The sequence below is a fragment of the Rhinichthys klamathensis genome, unplaced genomic scaffold, assembly GCF_029890125.1.
Source record: "Rhinichthys klamathensis goyatoka isolate OS25496 unplaced genomic scaffold, OSU_Roscu_1.1 h1tg000036l_1, whole genome shotgun sequence".
NCBI lineage: Eukaryota > Metazoa > Chordata > Actinopteri > Cypriniformes > Leuciscidae > Rhinichthys > Rhinichthys klamathensis.
The window spans coordinates 2,437,669-2,458,526 of record NW_026606584.1 but is presented as its reverse complement, the minus strand read 5'-3'; the positions used below and the strand labels follow the sequence as shown (position 1 = coordinate 2,458,526).

Here is a 20,858-nt window from a genome sequence, read left to right as displayed (position 1 = left end):
CTATGATCTTCAACTGAAACACTGTGCTTTACTTATTATCACAGATAACAGCTTTTAGCTGACTCATTGAATGAGAGAGACTCTGAGACATTCAGGACTGGTACACTGCTCTCTCATATACTTCTAACATCAAACTTTTATCTATCATCTTTTAACTCTATCCCAGCTTAAGGCATCTTTGCCAGAAATTACATGTGTTTTCAAATAAACATGGTTTTATAGTTGTCTTTTGCCCACCTCAGGGAATTTAGACATTACAAATTTCCACTCAGATTGAGTCTCTGTCGCACTGGCTGTTTCAGCCACAGCACACATCAGATTTAGATAAGCGAACTGTTTCATTACAGCCAATAGCAAACTTATCTTTTGAAAGCAAAACATCAGCTTCTAGTTCTTTCATGGTCAACTTTTCAAGCTGTTTGTTTAATCAGCATTTAGCAACTGTTAATCCAGTACTACTGCTTCTGCTTATTTGTTCTTACATAAAAATAATTATTCTAGTTCTCAATAACGTTTCACATTTCTCAATCTCAATTTTAATTGTCAAGTTCTCAACCATAGTTTAATATTTGACTTAAGTTTTCTCTTGGAGTTTATCAATCTCCAATTAGGATTTAATTTTGACGAGGCAAGCACTCTCTGCTTGTGATACTTTTGCAGTTATTGTAAATCATCTGTGAGATTAGTCTCTCTATATCATCTTAAACCTTTTTTTAAATGTTTAATTACAACGCAATCATCCTGTTAGTTACTTTGATATATTTTGCAACTCACATTTGTTGGAGTCATTAATTTTACATCAACCTGTATTCATCAATTCACTTTTAAAAATTACTATTATAGATCTTTTCTTCAAAAGGATTCACTTTAAGACTTCAATCTTTTGACCTTGTTTTTTATCTCTTATTTCTCAGACAAAATGTTAATGTCGTCATTTAAACACTGATCTACTTTCAAACCCACATTATTATCATTATTATTATTATATGTCCAGCAGCCATATCACCCTGTAGCCCAAGACTGGTTGCCCACTGAAGCTAAGCAGGGCTGAGCCTGGTCAGTACCTGGATGGGAGACCTTCTGAGAAAACCAGGTTGCTGCTGGAAGAGGTGTTAGTGTGGCCAGCAGGGGGTGCTCACCCTGTGGTCTGTGTGGGTCCTAACGCCCCAGTATAGTGACGGGGACACTATACTGTCAAAGAGCACCGTCCTTCGGATGAGACGTTAAACCGAGGCCCTGACTCTCTGTGGTCATTAAAAATCCCAGGATGTCTTTCGAAAGAGTAGGGGTGTAACCCCGGCATCCTGGCCAAATTTGCCCAGTGGCCTCTGTCCATCATGGCCTCCTAATCATCCCCATATATATATATACACTGATTGGCTTCATCACTCTGTCTCCTCTCCACCAGTAAGCTGGTGTGTGGTGAGCGTTCTGGCGCACTATGGCTGCTGTCGCATCATCCAAGTGGATGCTGCACATTGGTGGTGGTTGAGGAGATTCCCCCCTTCCATGTGAAGCGCTTTGAGTGCCGAGAAAAGCGCTATATAAATGTAATGAATTATTATTATTATTATTATTATCAGAAATGTGTCACTATCACATTTTTTTTAAACACCTTCTCGGTGGGCATTTACAGTTACGTGTTAAATGGTCCTGCTGACCACAATCAAGACACTCTCTGTCATCTGGTGGGTTCATGTGTCAGCCTCAATTACAGCATCAGACACCTTGACTATAGTTTGATCACTGTGAGCTTGCAAACGGCTCCAACTTACTGTACACCCTTGAAGCAGTGTGTGTCCCATTCAGGAATGTAAACAGAGCCACTGATAAGCAGTTCTCTGTATTCTTTTACAGTCCACCTGTGGGGGATTTAATCACAATAGCCAAATCGTAATCTTCATCATTATCATTGGGCGCACATTAATTTTAATAAGTAGCACGGCTCACTCAACTTATTCTAAGCGGGTTTCACAAGTTTTTTTGATTACTTTGGTCACACTTCCAGAATCTCTGGACATAGCTGTCTTTACACCTTACTAATGTGGTATTATCATCAACTTAAAACATTCTTCATATCATGTTAATCCCTGTCAATCTCAATCTTTCCCTACATGCCAGTTCCTTCATTATCCTCTCCTTTATTTTCCCTACATGCCAGTTCCTTCATTATAACTACTTCTCACAGTATTCCTTTAACAAATGGTTAGTTTCACACCTATTTCACACAGACAGCCTTATTGCTGCTTGCTACTTCAATCCGTATCATATAAATTTAAGTTCTCTAGACATCTAATGTCATGCATCCATTTACTGGATGAAGAAGTAAAAACCTTATTTCTCTCGACAGTTCTTTTTTATCTGCCCCTTTAAGACAACAATCCATTGTTTGTCCACATTGCTTACACACGTTGAACACAGCCATAACAACCTTTTTGTTTCTCACTGCCCTGTTCAACTGATTCTCGCACTACTTTCAGTCTAGTTGTGCTCAGTGTTCCCTCCCTGGGAAATCGTGGTATTTTCTCAGTTTTTCAATATCTAAAACATACATTTTCCCCCATAATTTTCTCATTTGATAGAAAACGTCTCGGGTTATGACTATAACCCTTGTTCCCTGAGAAGGGAACGAGACACTGCGTCGAGAATCGACACTTTGGGGATGCTCCCTAAAGTGAAAGTGAAAGTGAAAGTGAAAGTGACACGTGATGGCCAAGTATGGTAACCCATACTTGGAATTTGACCTCTGCATTTAACCCATCCAAGTAAGTGCACACACATTAGGAGCAGAGTAGTGAGCAGTGAACACACACACACTGCAAACGTGGATACACACACCCGGAGCAGCGGGCAGCCTTGAGTGGCGCCCGGGGAGCGATTGGGGGTTAGGTGCCTTGCTCAAGGACAGCTCAGTCATATTCCTGCCGGTACTGGAATCGAACCAGCAACCTTTGGGTCACCAGTCCAACTCTGTTACCATTAGGCCATGACTGCGTGCGCGGCCAAGCGTGCGCCTCTGAAGTATGAATGAAACTAATCCAATCCTGATTGGTGTTGCGTCGTGACGTAACATGTGACGGCATACCCGGAAGTATAAAAGTGACGCTGTCACAACACACACTAGCCTCGCGATGAAGCAAGACGCTCCAAGGCCTCAAGGGGCGTGGCAGAACGACGCAGTGTCTCATTCCCTTCTCAGGGAACAAGCGTTACAGTCATAACCCGAGACGTTCCCTTACGAGGGAACTCTACACTGCGTCGAGAATCGACACTTTGGGGAACGAGTGCCCACTAGGCCACGCACCGAATAGGCCTGTCCCGGAGTGAAACTGTTTAGGCACTCAGCAAGGACTGAGCACTTGTGTGCCAGGCGTACTAGGAGGGTGGAGACTCTGGAACCTAATAAAAGTATGTGGAGTAGCCCAACCGGCTGCCTCACAGATCTCCTGTAGAGGAACTCCCGAAAGAAGGGCCCTAGAAGAAGCCATGCTTCTAGTTGAGTGAGCCCTCACGGCTAAAGGTGAAGGCAAATCGCGCACCTTGTAAGCCTCAGTAATAGCCTGAACAATCCAATTACTAATAGTTTGCTTGGATGCCGGGAGCCCCTTCTTAGGTGACCCAAAACATACTAATAATTGGTCCGACCTTCTCCAAGAAGAGGACCTCTCAAGGTACACGCTCAAAGCTCTGACGGGGCAGAGCAAATTAAGCTTCTCTTCTTCTGCCGACACATGAGGTGGAGGATGGAATGCCTGAAGAACTGTAGACCGAGCCGTATTCGATACTTTAGGCACGTAGCCCGGACTCGGGTGCAAAAAAGCTTTACTCTGCCAGGGGCAAACTCCAAGCAAGCTGGTGTACCAGGGCTTGGAGATCTCCCACCCTCTTAAGTGAGGTAATAGCTAAGAGAAAAAAGATTTTCAGCGTTAAGTCCTTAGGCGAAGCCGACTGTAGAGGTTCGAAGGGGGCCAGGGACAACCCTTCCAGAACTATTGCCAGGTCCCAGGCAGGAACCCTGGACCTGGTTGCCAGTCTCATCCTCCAAGTACCACGGAGAAAACGAATGACCAACTGGTGCCTCCCCAGAGGCCCATCACTTAAAGGTGAGTGGAAAGCCGCAATGGCAGCCACGTACATCTTAAGCGTGGAAGGGGAGAGACCCGCAGAGAAACGATCTTGAAGGAACTCCAGAACTGAAGCCACCGGGCAGTTAACTGGGTCCAACTCATGTTCTCTACACCAAGTGAAAACACATTCCACTTGAGGCCATATAATCTCCTAGTAGATGGAGCCCTAGAGCTAAGTATGGTTTCAACTACTCCAGCTGATAGACCAGCATTTAGGTACTGAACCCCCTCAGAGGCCAGACCCACAGCTTCCACAGCTCTGGGTGAGGGTGGAAGATTGTGCCCTCCGCCTGGGACAACAGATCCCTCCTCAGAGGAATCTGCCATGGCGGAGCTATCAGGAGTGATATTATGTCTGAAAACCATACTCGGGTCGGCCACCTCGGGGCAACCAGAAGTAGACTGATGCCCTCTTGACGGACCCTCTCCAGGACTCCCGGGAGCAGAGCGATCGGGGGAAGTGCGAACAGGCGAAGCCTCGGCCAGGCCTGTACCATGGCATCCAACCCCAGTGGGGCTGGATGTGTGAGGGAGAACCAAAGTGGACAGTGGGACGTCTCTCGAGACGCAAACAGATCCACTTCCAATGGTCCAAACCTCTCCCATACTGACTTCACCACATCTGGATGAAGTCTAAATTCCCCGGGCCTCAGCCCCTGCCTCGACAGGATGTCTGCTCCCTGATTCTGAACCCACGGAATATACATTGCTCTGATAGAGAGTATTTTCCCCTGGGACCAAAGAATAATCTGATGCGCCAGTCTGCACAGAGTCTGAGTCTGAGATCTGAGTCCCCCTTGTCGGTTCAGATAAGCTACCACAGACGTATTGTCTGATCGTACTAAGACATGGTAACCATTGATGTCTGGGAGGAAGCTCCTCAAAGCCCTGAACACAGCCATCATCTCTAGACAGTTTATGTGCCAAGAATGATGATGTCCTGCCACAGACCCCTGGCAAAGCGGCCGTCCATGACCGCGCCCCAACCAGTGAGGGAGGCGACTGTCGAAACGGTTTTCCGGCGACATGACGCTCCCAGCACTGGCCTGTGGGATAGGAACCAAGGTTTCTTCCAAATTACCAGAGAACGAAGGCATCTGCGCGTAACTCTGACTATACGGAACAGATTCCCCTTGAGGGAAAAAACCCTTGGCTCTCAGCCACCACTGAAGGGGGCCTCATGTGTAGAAGGCCCAAATGTATAATGTTGGATGCCGCTATCATAAGGCCCAGCAGTCTTTGAAACTGCTTTACAGTGATGGCCTGGCCTAGCTTCATCCCGGACACCAGGGCCAGGATGGATTCGATACGAGCGGGAGACATACGTGCCCACATTGTAATCGAATTCCATTTCATGCCCAGAAGAGCAGTCTTCTGAGCTGGGTCCAACACATTTTTCTTAGTGTTGAGTCTCAACCCCCGATTCTAATTCTGGCCAAGGACGACATCTCAATGCCGAACTGCCATTCCTCGAGACTGGGCCAATAAGAGCCAGTCGTCGAAGTAATTCAGTATACGGATGCCCTGAAGCCTCAGTGGAGCCAGAGACGCATCCATAAACCTACACATGAACATGCGGGGAGAGAGTGCTAGGCCGAACGGAAGAACCCCGATCTAAGATAACCAGCCTCTCGAGACTGGCCTCTGGTGGTTTCCGAGCACCCTTCTCGACTGCCTGAAGCGGAAGACTGGCAGGCTGTAGTCGATACGGTTTTCGTAACCATAACTGATGCTCGTTTTTTTTGTTTTTTTTTTGAGGACAGACGACGCAGGTTCCACGTTCCCTGGAAAATGATGCGGCCCGAAGCGTCATAGACGGCGGGCAATACACATCGTTTCCGGGCCCCGCTGCAAGAACAACATCGGTTGCCCTGCAACTGAGTGGACAGCCCCAACATTTAGATCTACCATGCCAAACCAGTCCTCGGATCTGATTTGGTTTCCGATAATGGAAATTGTAAGCATTTTGAACCTGGATCTCCTCAAAGAACAAATCAATAGCCTTAGATCTAAAATTGGCCTCAGTCCAACATCCTCCTTTGGAACTAAAAAGTACAGGCTGTAACACCTGGACTTTCTATCTGGTAGGGGAACACTCTCTATGGCCCCTTAACTCCAGTAGAGTCTGTACCTCTTGTTCCATAACCCGAGCCTGTTCTGGAACCCCTGCGGTCGGTACGACCCCAACAAAGCTGGGAGGTCGGTAACCGAACTGCAGTCCGTACCCATATTTAAAAATATTCAGGACCCATATAGATAATTGGAAGGCGTTGCCATTCTACAAAATCTACTAAGGGAACCAGCCCCTTGGGACCGGCCTCGGGTGTTTCTCGAGCACTATTCTCGACTTCCTGAAGCAGATGACCGGCAGGAAAAAGTCTAGAAACATTTTGTGACCATAGTCGGTGCCCGGTTGCAAGCTCTTGGGGTGAACGCCACGGTGTGCGTTCGCTGGAAATCGATGTAGCCCGAAACGTTCAAAAACGGCGGGACAACATATATAGTTCCCTTTCGAGGGAACTCGCGATGCGTCATCGACGCTTTGGGAACGCCCCCAGCGTGAATGCGTCTGAGCATCAATGTCAACTAGTCCAATGGAAAGAATGAGCGTCACGGGCGGGTGACGTCATGACCAGGAAGGCATAAGAGCACATCCGGTGAAACGCGGCATTAGCTTCTGTGTCTCAGCAAGCGCTGTGTTACTCTGTCTCTGTCTATTTATTGTTGTCTGTTCGATATTATTGGGAAGAGTTATGGCGAAACAACTTTACAAACTCTGTGCTTCTCCCTGCCCGCGTTATTTAACGGGTGGGGACACACACGAGCTTTGTGTAGTTTGTTTGGGAGTGGAGCATGCGGTGTCAGCCTTCGAGGGGGCTGATTGCCAGCATTGCGAGATGCTTCCGCTCCGCATGCTCCACTCTCGCCTGGCGCTTTTCGAGGAAAGTGGCCAGGCTCGCGATCCTCAGGGTGCAGGATGCATTCCTGTGGATCGCGAATAGGATCTCTTTACGGGGTTGGAGATGGGTCCGCGGATCTTATCTCCTCCCTTTCCACGAGGGATCCAGTGCTCTCTCGCCGGTCTCGGAAGCCCGCGCTGCGGTCTCTTCCGCCCGGGGAGAGAAATCAATGCTTCAGTGCTCTACCTCCGAGGAGGTAGATGTGCTGGGCATTGAAAGTGACACAATCATGGGGGAAGTGGATTTGCCATCTCTTCCCCAGCGTATGAGAATTATATATAGCCTATATATATATATATATGATAGTTTATATATTATATATAAAATAAAGTGTATATATATAAAGAATGTATATATAAAAAAATATATATAATAATAAGCTGGTGGAGTTGTTTACTAAGGCTGTAGATAAATTAAATATTTAATGGCCAGCAGAAATAAGGGGGCACTCGTCCTTAAAATAAATTGAACGAGTTTCCTTCCCTCTATTTTTCCACCTCCATCACGGGGCCTTCCATTTTTCCCGATCTGCACAGCGAGCTGTCTAGATCATGGAAAAAGCCTTACTCATTTTTTAGCCCCACATTCATGTATATTCAGATATTTGGGGGTTAAGAGAGTATGGCTATGGGGCAATACCCCGGGTAGAACAGACACTTGCGAGCTATGTCTCCCGGTTCAGTATCGTCCCTGAAGGCGTCGGCTTCTCTCACTAAACCATTAAAGAAAACTATTTTTTAATCTAGTGGGAAAAGCATATATGGCAGTGGGTCTAGCATGAGCCTGCTTGCACACTATAGCAGTGCTGCAAGCATATCAGGCTGACCTGCTGTGGTATTTGGACAGAAGTGAGGGAGTTTGGCCCGATGGGGTTTGAGAACTCTGTCGGGCCTCAGATTTATCTCTCAGGGATGGCAGCCCTTGTGGTCACTGAGAGACACCTCTGGCTCAATTTGATGGGAATCATGGAGAAATATACAAGATAATCTCTCCCTCGCTATGTCCAACCCACTGGGGCTGCTGGGCGTGAGCAGCTCCAGCCGGCTAGTTTCTCATACACAACACAGCAGCCAAAGCCTTCAAAGCAGAAGCCGGATCCGAGGACCGTTCTTCATGCTGAGAAGGCTGCGGCTCAAAAGAAAAGGTCTGGCACCACGGCGTCAGACCGGTGAGGGCAGCCCCAACCGGGGTGGAATGGTGTACACCTCATTATACGGTGCCCTTTCCATCTCTGTGCCCTCAGGGGACCGTTCTGCCAACCCCGCCACCCTTGGTGCTTCGGGGCGCAGCGTTCTCCAGCGAGCTTCTGGCGCAGCGTCAACTCGACATTGCGTCGGACTCGCGCCCTCTGAGGGGGGTTCGAAAACAGTCAGTTCGGGTGGTTCCTGCCAGTATGTTTCAGGTCCCCGAACTGGCTGTCTTTATTACACCAGAGGCTAGCCTCGAGGGGCTGGTTCCCTTGGTAGATTTTCTGGCAGCGCGGAAGCTACTGCCAAATATATCTCTATGGGTAATGGTAATCTCTCTGGTAATGGAGCAAGGGGTAAAGACCCTGTTAGCAAAGAAAGCTATAGAGCAGGTGTACTCACCCGACATTGCGTCGGGTCTTTACAGTCGTTATCTCATTGTTCCAAAAAAGGATGGAGAGCTGCGTCACATACTAGATCTTCGTCTGTTGGAGTGTTTGGTGCTGGAACTCAAGTCCAAGATGCTGACACTCAAACAGATCGTGACTCAAATCAGATCCGAGGACTGGTTTGTCACGATAGATCTAAAAGACGTATACTTCCATATCTCCATCCTCCCTCAGCACAGGAGGTTCCTGAGGTTTTCTTTGGGGCAAAGAACACCAGTATCAGGCACTTCCTTTCGGTCTAGCTCTATCACCCCGCACATTCATGAAGTGTGTAGACGCAGCTCTGGCCCCGCCAGGCTGCAGTGTATACGCATTCTGAATTGCATAGATGACGGGCTGATTCTAGCGGAATCAGAACAGTTAGCGGTTCGGCACCGAGGTGTCGTTCTCGCTCATATGCAGATGTTGGGGTTGAGGCTCAATGCCAAGAAGAGTGTGCTTTCTCCAGTACAGAGAACCACTTTCCTTGGTGCGGTATGGGATTCAGTGACGATGCGGGCCACTCTATCGCCCGTTCGTGTAGCTGCTATCCTAACAGCCACAAAAGAGCTGAGGCTAGGCCAGTCACGCACTGTAAAACAGTTCGAGAGACTGTTGGGTCTTGTGGCAGTAGCGTCCAACGGGATACCTTTTGGCCTGCTGTACATGAGACCTTTGCATTGGTGGCTCAGGACCAGAGGGTTCTCCCCGAGGGGAAACCCACTTCGTATGATCAAGATCACGCAGCGGTGCCTTCGTGCCTTGGTTATATGGAGGAAACACTGGTTCTTAACCCAGGGTTCGGTGTTGGGAGCTCTTTGCCATCGAGTTGCTATCTCAACAGATGCTTCCCTCACCGGCTGGGGAGCGGTATTGGAAGGCCGCTCAGCTCAAGGGCTTGGGAGGAGTCATCATCTCGCTTGGCACATGAATTGCCTAGAGATGATGGTCGTCTTCAATGCGTTGAGACATCTCCTCCCAGACCTGAGGGGCCATCATGTGTTGTTCTGAAACAGTGACTGTTAGGCCTCAGGGCAGCAGCGTTCAATGTGATACCCTTTGACCTGCTGTACGTGAGACCTTTACAGTGGTGGCTCAGGACCAGAGGGTTCTCCCTGAGGGGAAACCCACTCCGTACGATCAAGATCACGCGGCAGTATCCCCGCGCCTTGGTTATATGGAGGAAACTCTGGTTCTTGACCCACAGACAACACGTTGGTGGCCTATTATTTTGGTCCCTCAGGAAATTACGCTGTCTGAGGGCAGAGTATATTCCAGGGGGGCCAGAATATTGGAGCAGACACCCTGTCGAGGCAGGGGCTGTGGCCAGGGGACTCCACCCCGAGGCGGTGAAGCAAATATGGGAGTTTTATGGCCAGGCAGAAGTGGATTTGTTCTCGTCTCAGCATACGACGCACTGTCCACTCTGGTTATCCCTCACTCAACCAGTCCCCTCGGGGCTGGTTGCTATGGTGCAGACGTGGCTGAGGCTACGTCTGTACGCATTTCCCCCTGTTGCTCTGCTCCCAGGAGTTCTGGAGTGATTCCGCCAGGATGGAATAAGCCTATTTAGTAGCACCACCCTGGCCGAGCTGAATTTGGTTTGCGGACCTAATTTTTCTCCTCGACGGACCTCCCTTGGAGGTCCCGATCAGGAGAGACCTTCCGTCTCAGGCAGGGGATGCAATATTGCACCCCCGGCAGGGGATTTGGAAACTGTGGGTTTGGCCTCTGAGGGGGCCCAACTCATAGAGAGTGGTCTCTCAACCGAGGTTGTTGAGACCATTCTAAGCTCCATTCTAAGCTTTGTATCAGGTCTATGTCCTTCCACGCTTAAGGTATATGTGGCGGCCATTGCGGCTTTCCACGCCCTGGTGGGTAGTACATTTTTGGGTCGAGACCCCCTGATCACTCGTTTCCTTCGTGGCACTTTGAGGCTGAGGCCTGCAACTTGCACTAGGGTGCTGGCTTGGGACCTTGCAATAGTTCTAGAAGGCCTATCTGGGGCTCCCTTCGAGCCCTTAGATTTGGTCTCAGAGAAGTTCCTTTCTTTTAAGACTATTTTCTGCTAGCTATTTCGTCCCTATTAGAGTCAGACCTTCAGGCCCTTTCGGTCCCCACCTGCCTTGAGTGCACCGGGGATGGCCAAGGCATTCTTACCCGAAACATGGATATGTTCCAAAGGTGCCTACCATTATTCCGAGGCCTATTGTGCTGCAGGTTTCTGTCCTCCTTTTACATCTGCGGACCAGGAAAGGCTGAACCTCTTGTGTCCAGTGCGAGCACTGGATACTTATGTTCATCGGACATCTTCAATGAGGAAGTCCGACCAGTTATTTATTTGCTTTGGATCACCTAAGAAGGGTCTTCCTGCTTCTAAACAGACGGTTAGTAAGTGGATAGTTGAGGCTATTTCACTTGCATACGAGTACTCTGACCAGCCGTGTCCTTTGGTGGTCAGAGCTCACTCTACGAGGGGTATGGCGGCCTCTAAAGCCTTATTATTTGGAGTTTCTCTTCAAGACGTATGTGATGCGGCAGGCTGGTCCTCACCGCTCACGTTCGTCAGGTTTTACAGTTTGGACCTGGATGCTGCCCCAGGTTCTCAGATGCTTAGTGCTTAGTTCCAACAGACTAACACTCAGGTACTTGGAATTCTGGCGTTTTGGGTATTCTCGTTCCCAAAGCGTCGATGACGCATCGCGAGTTCCCTCGAAAGGGAACGTCTCCGGTTACGACTGTAACCATAGTTCCCTGAGAAAGGGAACGAGACGATGCGTCACCCTGCCATACTTCCTGCATCCCTGTGATCGGCTTGCTTCGACTTTTTGAAGCTAATGCCGCGTTTCACCGGATGTGCTCTTATGCCTTCCTGGTCATGACGTCACCCGCCCGTGACACTCATTCTTTCCATTGGACTAGTTGACATTGATGCTCAGACGCATTCACGCTGGGGGCGTTCCCAAAGCGTCGATGACGCATCGTCTCGTTCCCTTTCTCAGGGAACTATGGTTACAGTCGTAACCTGAGACGTTTTACATATATATATATTTATTTATATATATATATATATATATATATATATTTATTTTATTTATTTATTCATAAACCTGTCGACGATTGAAGTTACAGCGTCGGAGAAAAGGCCAGAAGGTGATAGCGGAGCGTTCAGCAGAATATATTTGTCTTCCCTTTTTTATACCAGACAAATTAAGCCACTGATGTCTCTCAACCATCATAACTGCTACAATAAGCTATGGGACGTTTAGTGCCATTATACGCCTGTAAAATCGTTTTAGAGTACAGGAACGTACCAGCCTGACCAACCGCCATCTCACACCCACCTCTTCAAATAATCATTTAGTGAATGTGATCAGATTTGAAAAAGAGTGGGGTTTTTCCCAGGAGAGTTCCTATCTCTTTATTTGTAAGATTGGGGAAAAACAGTTAGCCCGGCGCTGAGGTTGTGACCTGTGCTGCAGGAAACGCTCATCAAGCTTGCTTTCACTTGCGTTCCTTGCTCATCATGTGGCCAGCTAATGTTAAGTCTGGCCACAGCACGAGTCACAACCTCTACCAGCTCCTCATAGCTTTGGCCGTGAACTGGCGCGCCCAAATCACGGTCATCCGCATCAATACTGAGCACATCCACTTCCTCGGAAGCAGAGAGCTCAAGCATTGGGACCTGATCGTGGGCAGGAGAAGCCGCGATGCGGGCTCCTGTACCACTCTCAGGGGCTACGGGATCCTCAGATGAAGAATGAGAAAGTGCCGCAACAGTCTCATTCTCATCTGTAAGATCCTGCTGCGAACCCCGCGATCTCAATCGTCACGCCGCCTCAACAGACGCGGGACCAGAACCGTGGGGAACGTGAGCCTGACCGTGCTCATCAAAGCACGCCAGCCGGGAGCGCAGCACTCTAATAGGAAGTGCTTCACAGTCTGCACAAACAGCTCCCTCAAGAGCTGCTTGTGCATGCTGCGCTCCCAAACAATTCACACACAAAGCATGTGTGTCCCCACCCGTAATAAAACGAGGGCAAGGATGCACACATCTTTTGTTCGCTGGCCATTCTGATCAACTGATTGACAAACAACACCAAATAAGACAGACAGTTTCAACACAGAGCGCTTGCTGAAGAGCGAAAGCTAGTGTGTGTTGTGACAGCGTCACTTTTATACTTCCGGGTATGCCGTCACATGTTACGTCACGACGCAACACCAATCAGGATTGGATTAGTTTCATTCATACTTCAGAGGCGTACGCTTAGGGAGCGTCCCCAAAGTGTCGATTCTCGACGCAGTGTAGAGTTCCCTCGAAAGGGAACCGGTGTATCAAATTTGGCATGCTTACCTTGAGACTTCCCCATATTGGCTGCTTCTCTGTTCTCTGTGGATTTCTCTTCAACGCGCGTTTTCCTGATCTGTTAGGCGTCCCCAACATACCCGATTTTTTCTTTTAACCCAAATCGGTCGGGTTGCACTATTAGTGCCCTCCTAATTATGGTTTACCAAAAACTGTTCTGGTTCCCCCTAATTAGCCTCAGTACCTAAAAACAATTTGCTCCGTCGTGGAACAACTAATTTTCAGGGTACCTATCTGTTTGAAATATCTTGATCTGTCATAGACCTCAATTAATCTCAGATAATTTTCCCTCGTATCTGTTTGAAATATCTTGATCTATATATAGATCTCAATTAATCTCAGATTATGTACCACAGAAACAGCCCTCAGCCAATATGGTTCACTTACATTTCATACCCGAAACAAAATACTTTTCCCCAAAAGAAAATATTTTAGACGTCTCTTACCAGAGATATGTTGGTTGCCACGGGTTCGCTTTCTTTTGATTCCAGTGGAGCCCCTCCCGGACCCGATAGCGGTCGGCCCCTCTCTCTCAAGCTTACGAGGTAGAGCTGGAACTGCTCAGTCCAGGTGGCCAAACACCGTCCGCTCTCAGGTCCAGAGGGCACTTCCAAGGAATCCCACTCTGACACCAAATTGTTGTGGCTTTTCCTTTCCAATAAACATCATCACTGAGTAAGAGACACTCTGAGTCCAATTTAATAGTTTATAAAGTATTTATTCTCTTGCAAGAGAGATCTTCGTCACCAATACACATTCGTGAGTCAGTGAGGAGAGATAAAGAGAAGCAGTGTCTGTCTTTTTTATATCTTGTGTCCTCCAAGGCCTTATTTCTGCCCTCCCCTCACAGGAGAGATATACTTTGTTTTTTTCTATTTCTCCCTGGCCCTGAGAGGTAAATGCCCCCTTAACCCTTTAGGCTATAACGTACAAATGCACTCAAGATGACCCCTTGACCACCTGCTTTTCCTTACCTCCACTGACTCCCAACCACAGTAAATTATCACCCAAAGGCCCCCTCTCACTACATTCGTGAGAACAGATGAGGCCATCATTAGGAATCACTGAAATCAGAGTAATTAATAGAAAAATTCCATAACAAGTTCTTGAACATTAAGTTACTATACAGAATGACCTCTTATCATGTTATTTTAGCCAGACAGACATTTGACCTACTGGACATATTTCTGGCCCACGAGTACTTGATCTTGAAATTCTATACATACTCATCCTTCTGATGCTTCCTAAGCCACATAGAATGTTCATATCTGAACAATTGAACTCATTCCTGGTCAAAGGTTCGTCAAAAGATTTAAAAAAAAAATAAACGTATAGAGTCCTTCTGATGTTAATTCACCCGTACAGAGGTCTGTTGTTATATAGGCTATACAAGAGGTTCCTTTTTGACCAACTTAACATAGTTCTGGCCCACGAGTACTAAATCTTGAACTTTCTAAACATACTCATTGACTCCTTTTGATGTTACATCAGCCATACAAGAGTCCTTATTTTACTTACTGAAAATATTTCTGGCCAAATAATTCTTTAACCTTAAGTTACTGTACAGAATGACCTCTTATCATATTATTTTAGCCAGACAGATATTTGACCTACTGGACATATTTCTGGCCCACGATCTTGAACTTTCTATACATACTCATAGACTCCTTCTGATGCTTCCTAAGCCATATAGAATGTCCATTTCTGACCTATTGAACTAATTTCTGGTCAAAGGGTCCTCAAAAGATTTAAAAAAAATATAAACTTATAGACTCCTTTAGATGTTATATAAGCTATGCAGAGGTTCCTTTTTGACCCACGAACATAGTTCTGGCCCACGAGTACTAGATATTGAACTTTCTAACCATACTCATTGACTCATTTTAATGTTACTTCAGCCATACAAGAGTCCTTATTTTACCAATTGAACATATTTCTGGCCAAAGAGTTCTTGAACATTAAGTTGCTATACAGAATGACCTCTTATCATGTTATTTTAGCCACACAGACATTTGACCTACTGGACATATTTCTGGTACATGGGTACTTGATCTTGAACTTTCTATACATACTCATCCTTCTGATGCTTCCTAAGCCATATAGAATGTCCATATCTGACCTATTGAACTAATTTCTGGTCAAAGGGTCCTCAAAAGGTTTTAAACAATATAAACTTATAGACTCCTTCTGATGTTATATAAGCTATACAGAGGTTCCTTTTTGACCTAATCAACATAGTTCTGGCCCACGAGTACTAGATCTTGAACTTTATTAACATACTCACTGACTCCTTTTGATGTTACTTCAGCCATACAAGAGTCTTTATTTTTCCTACTGAACATATTTCTGGCCAAAGAGTACTCGATATTAAACATTCTATACATATTGACTCCTTCTGATGTTACCTCAGCCAAACAGTAGTCCATATTTGACCTAATGAACATATTTCTGGCCAAAGGGTCCTCAATTTTTTTTTTTTACTATATAAACTCATGAACTCCTGATGTTATGTCAGTCATACAGTAGTCCATTTGACCTAATGAACATATTGAACTTTCCACACATTCTCATTGACTTCTGATTTTACGTCAACCAACCTGTATTTGGCCCATTGCAAATATTTCTGGCCAAAGGGTCCCAAAGGCAACTTACTTATATTCCTATTGACTCTTTCTGATGTTACCTCAGCCATTCAGTAGTCCATATCTGCTCTATTGAACATATCTCTGGCCAAAGGGTCCTCAAAATGTTTTTTTTTTTTTAACTTTATACCCTAGTAGACTACTTCTGATGTTAATTCAGTCATACAGTATTCCACATTTAACCTACTGAACATATTTCTGGCCAGAGAGTACTCGATATTGAACTTTCTATACATTCTCATCATTGACTACTTTTGATGTTACATAAACCAGCCTATATTTGACCAATTGAAAATATTTCTGGCCAAAGGGTCCCAGGAAGGCAATTTACTATATATTCTCATAGACTCTTTCTGATGTTACCTCAGCCATACAGTAGTCCATATCTGATTTGTTGGACATATCTCTCACCAAAGGGTCCTCATAATGTTTTGTAGCTATATGAGCTCATAGACTATTTCTGATGTCAATCAGTATGTGTAGAAAGGTCAAGTTTGAGGACTCTTTAGCGAGAAATATATTCAGTAGGTTAAAAATGGACTGCTGTGTGGCTGAGGTAACATCAAAACGAGTCATTATGTATAGAATGTTCATGATCTCTCTGGCCAGAAAAATATTCAGTAGGTTAAATATGGAATACTGAATGATTGAATTAACATCAGAAGTAGTCTATGAGGGTATATGGTAAGTTACCTTTTGAGAACCCTTTGGCTAGAGTTTTTTTCAATGGGTCAAATACAGGCTGGCTCATGTAATATCGGAAGTTCAATATAAATTGCTCTTTGGCCAGAAATATGTTCAGTAAGTCAAAAAGGGACCTCTGTATGGCTGAGTCTATAGACTTATAGACTCTATAGACTCTATAGAAATCTATAGACTTCTATCAGGAGTCTATAAGTTTATCTAGTTTTTAAACCTTTTGTAGACCGTTTGACCAGAAACAAGTTCAATAGGTCAGATATGGACTTCTATATGGCTTATGAAGTATCAAGGAGTCTATGAGTATGTATAGAAAGTACAAGGACAAGTACTCTTGGGCCAGAAATATGTTCAGTAGGCCAAATACCTGTCTGGCTAATAAAACATAAGAAATAAATCTCTATGTATAGTAAAATAACGATCAAGGACTCTTTGGCTAGAAATATGTTCAGTAGGTCAAATATCTGTCTGGCTAATAAAACATCATTAGAAGTAAATCTGTCTTTATAGTAACCTAAGGATCAAGTACCCGTGGGCCATAAATATGTTCAGTAGGTCAAAAAGGGACCTATGTATAGCTAATAAAACATCAGAAGGAGTCTATAAGTTTATATTGTTTAAAACCTTTTGACGACCCTTTGACCAGAAATTAGTTCAATAGGTCAGATATGGACATTCTATATGGCTTAGAAAGCATCAGAAGGATGAGTATGTATAGAAAGTTCAAGATCAAGTACTCTTGGGCCAGAAATAGGTCCAGTAGGTCAAATATCTGTCTGGCTAAAATAACATCATAAGAGGTCAATATGTATAGTAACTTAATGTTCAAGAATTCTTTGGCCACAAATATGTTCAGAAGGTCAAAAAGGAACCTCTGTATAGACTCCATAAAAAGGAGTCTATGAGTTTATATTGTTTAAAACCTTTTGACCAGAAATTAGTTCAATAGGTCAGATATGGACATTCTATATGGCTTAGGAAGCATCAGAAGGAGTCTGTGAGTATGTATAGAAAGTTAGCTCGAAAGTTAACCCATAGCTCGCAATCCGAGGGTCCGGACTCTGCATTTCCTGCCTGAAGACGAAGGCAGGGGCGCAGCCGACCCCCCGGGAGGTATAGGAAGGGACCATCCTGGTGGTGGTGGGGAGGTTGGAAGGGAAGGAACCATCTTGGAGGTGGTGGGGAGGATGGAGGTCAATGGAAGCGTCAGCATCTGCGAACTCAAACACGTGTAAGTACCGGTCAAGTATTAGACGCGATTGGATAGATGAGAAGGTAATACATGACGTAACAATTGAGTCTTCCTGGCGGAACTTACGCTACGCTTTCATTTCTACCAGAAAGACTCGGGAGATAAGATACTGTACAACGATGCATTTTATTAACAGCCCAGCAAGCCATACAGTATATGCAATAAAGTTCTTTGGCGTAGGCCCCGTCCATAGCTCGCAATCCGAGGGTCCGGACTCTGCATTTCCTGCCTGAAGACGAAGGCAGGGGCGAAGCAGACCCCCAAAAATAGGTGGAAGATAATTCCACTGGATGAAGCCCACCCCCAAAGAACGTAAAAGAAAAAGTATACCCACCAGCCATATGTTATGTAGTCCTAGAATAGAAGAGAGAGAAAGAGTTAGCAAACAGCTGGTAGACATGGATGTATCAAATTCCATGGATAATAGGATATTATACTACGTATATTTACGCATTTGCTGACGCTTTATTTATTGATTTATTTTAAAAGCTGTGCCGCACTGAGAAGAGGCCGCGATGAGCCACGCAGAGACGAGGCCACGCGGAGACAAGGCTGCGCTGAGCCACGCAGAGACAAGGCCGCGCTGACCCACACATAGACGAGGCCGCGCTGAGCCACAGAGACAAGGCCGCGCTGAGCCACACATAGACGAGGCCGCGCTGAGCCACAAAAAACGAGGCCACACTGAGCCATATTGACAAGGCCACGCTGAGCCACATAGACAAGGCCACGCTGAGCCACATAAAGACGAGGCCGCGCTGAGCCACATAGACGAGGCCACGCTGAGTCACATAGACGAGGCCAAGCAAAGCCACATAGACGAGGCCACGATGAGCCACATAAAAACGAGGCCACACTGAGCCACATAAAAACGAGGCCACGCTGAGCCACAGAGACGAGGCCACGCTGAGCCACAGAGACAAGGCCACGCTGAGCCACATAAAAACGAGGCCACGCTGAGCCACAGAGACGAGGCCACGCTGAGCCACATAGACAAGGCCACGCTGAGCCACATAGACAAGGCCACGCTGAGCCACATAGACAAGGCCACGCTGAGCCACATAGACAAGGCCACGCTGAGCCACATAGACAAGGCCACGCTGAGCCACATAGACAAGGCCACGCTGAGCCACAAAGACAAGGCCACGCTGAGCCACATAGACAAGGCCACGCTGAGCCACATAAAAACGAGGCCACGCTGAGCCACAGAGACGAGGCCACGCTGAGCCACATAGACAAGGCCACGCTGAGCCACATAAAAACGAGGCCACAATTAACAATTGAGTCTTCCTGGCGGAACTTACGCTACGCTTTCATTTCTACCAGAAAGACTCGGGAGATAAGATACTGTACAATGATGCATTTTATTAACAGCCCAGCAAGCCATACAGTATATGCAATAAAGTTCTTTGGCGTAGGCCCCGTCCATAGCTCGCAATCCGAGGGTCCGGACTCTGCATTTCCTGCCTGAAGACGAAGGCAGGGGCGCAGCCGACCCCCAAAAATAGGTGGAAGATAATTCCACTGGACGAAGCCCACCCCCAAAGAACGTAAAAGAAAAAGTATACCCACCAGCCATATGTTATGTAGTCCTAGAATAGAAGAGAGAGAAAGAGTTAGCAAACAGCTGGTAGACATGGATGTATCAAATTCCGAGGCCACGCTGAGCCACAGAGACGAGGCCACGCTGAGCCACAGAGACAAGGCCACGCTGAGCCACATAAAAACGAGGCCACGCTGAGCCACAGAGACGAGGCCACGCTGAGCCACATAGACAAGGCCACGCTGAGCCACATAGACAAGGCCACGCTGAGCCACATAGACAAGGCCACGCTGAGCCACATAGACAAGGCCACGCTGAGCCACATAGACAAGGCCACGCTGAGCCACATAGACAAGGCCACGCTGAGCCACAAAGACAAGGCCACGCTGAGCCACATAGACAAGGCCACGCTGAGCCACATAAAAACGAGGCCACGCTGAGCCACAGAGACGAGGCCACGCTGAGCCACATAGACAAGGCCACGCTGAGCCACATAAAAACGAGGCCACGCTGAGCCACAGAGACGAGGCCACGCTGAGCCACATAGACAAGGCCACGCTGAGCCACATAGACGAGGCCACGCTGAGCCACATAAAACGAGGCCACGCTGAGCCCCACAGAGACGAGGCCGCGCTGAGCCACATAGACAAGGCCGCGCTGAGCCACATAGACAAGGCCGCGCTGAGCCACATAAAACGAGACCACGCTGAGCCAGAGACGAGGCCACGCTGAGCCACATAGACAAGGCCACGCTGAGCCACATAAAAACAAGGCCGCGCTGAGCCCCACAGAGACGAGGCCGCGCTGAGCCCCACAGAGACGAGGCCGCGCTGAGCCCCACAGAGACGAGGCCGCGCTGAGCCCCACAGAGACGAGGCCGCGCTGAGCCCCACAGAGACGAGGCCGCGCTGAGCCCCACAGAGACGAGGCCGCGCTGAGCCCCACAGAGACGAGGCCGCGCTGAGCCCCACAGAGACGAGGCCGCGCTGAGCCCCACAGAGACGAGGCCGCGCTGAGCCACACAGAGACGAGGCCGCGCTGAGCCACATAGGCAAGGCCACACTTAGCCACATAAAAACGAGGCCACGCTGAGCCACATAGACAAGGTTTGCTGAGCCACTAGGCTGCTAGAGCCGCGCATAAACTGAACGTGCATAGAAAAGCCACTAGGCTGCGCAAAGCAGGCCCCCTAAGGACCGTATAGCCGGCGATGGCGCGAGGCGAATTATTCAAGCTGAGACTATCACCAGATAGATAAAGCATACACCACCACCAGTAATTGCATAGGAATTTACCTGAATCGTTACTGCAATGCTTGCTGAGCTTCGAGAATGATCTTTAGATCGGGTCTTATTTAACTCTAATGCAGAGGAAGACAATCTGCCCAGGATCTTAATAGCTGAAGTGGAATGCCACGATCAGCTGCTGTAGTGGCTTCCCAGATCCTGAAGGGATGACCAGTATACTGGGAGGGAGTTAGACTGCAGCTATTGAGGACAGAACTGACGAATCCTGAACCAGGTTAAAGAGTAGTCCTCCGTTAGTTATGATAAATAGAAATTGATCATAGATGAGAAGGGACAGAATTTAATCCCAATTTATAAATTGATTAATGCAAAGCCTTTATAGTCATTCTTAGAAGGAATTAGAAAAG

The 20,858-nt window shown here is 47.0% G+C and overlaps 1 pseudogene; it reads left to right on the top strand.

Annotated features, from left to right (window-relative positions):
* Positions 1 to 989: 989 nt before the first annotated feature.
* LOC130081334 (5S ribosomal RNA) lies at positions 990 to 1,106 on the top strand (annotated as a pseudogene).
* Positions 1,107 to 20,858: the final 19,752 nt, after the last annotated feature.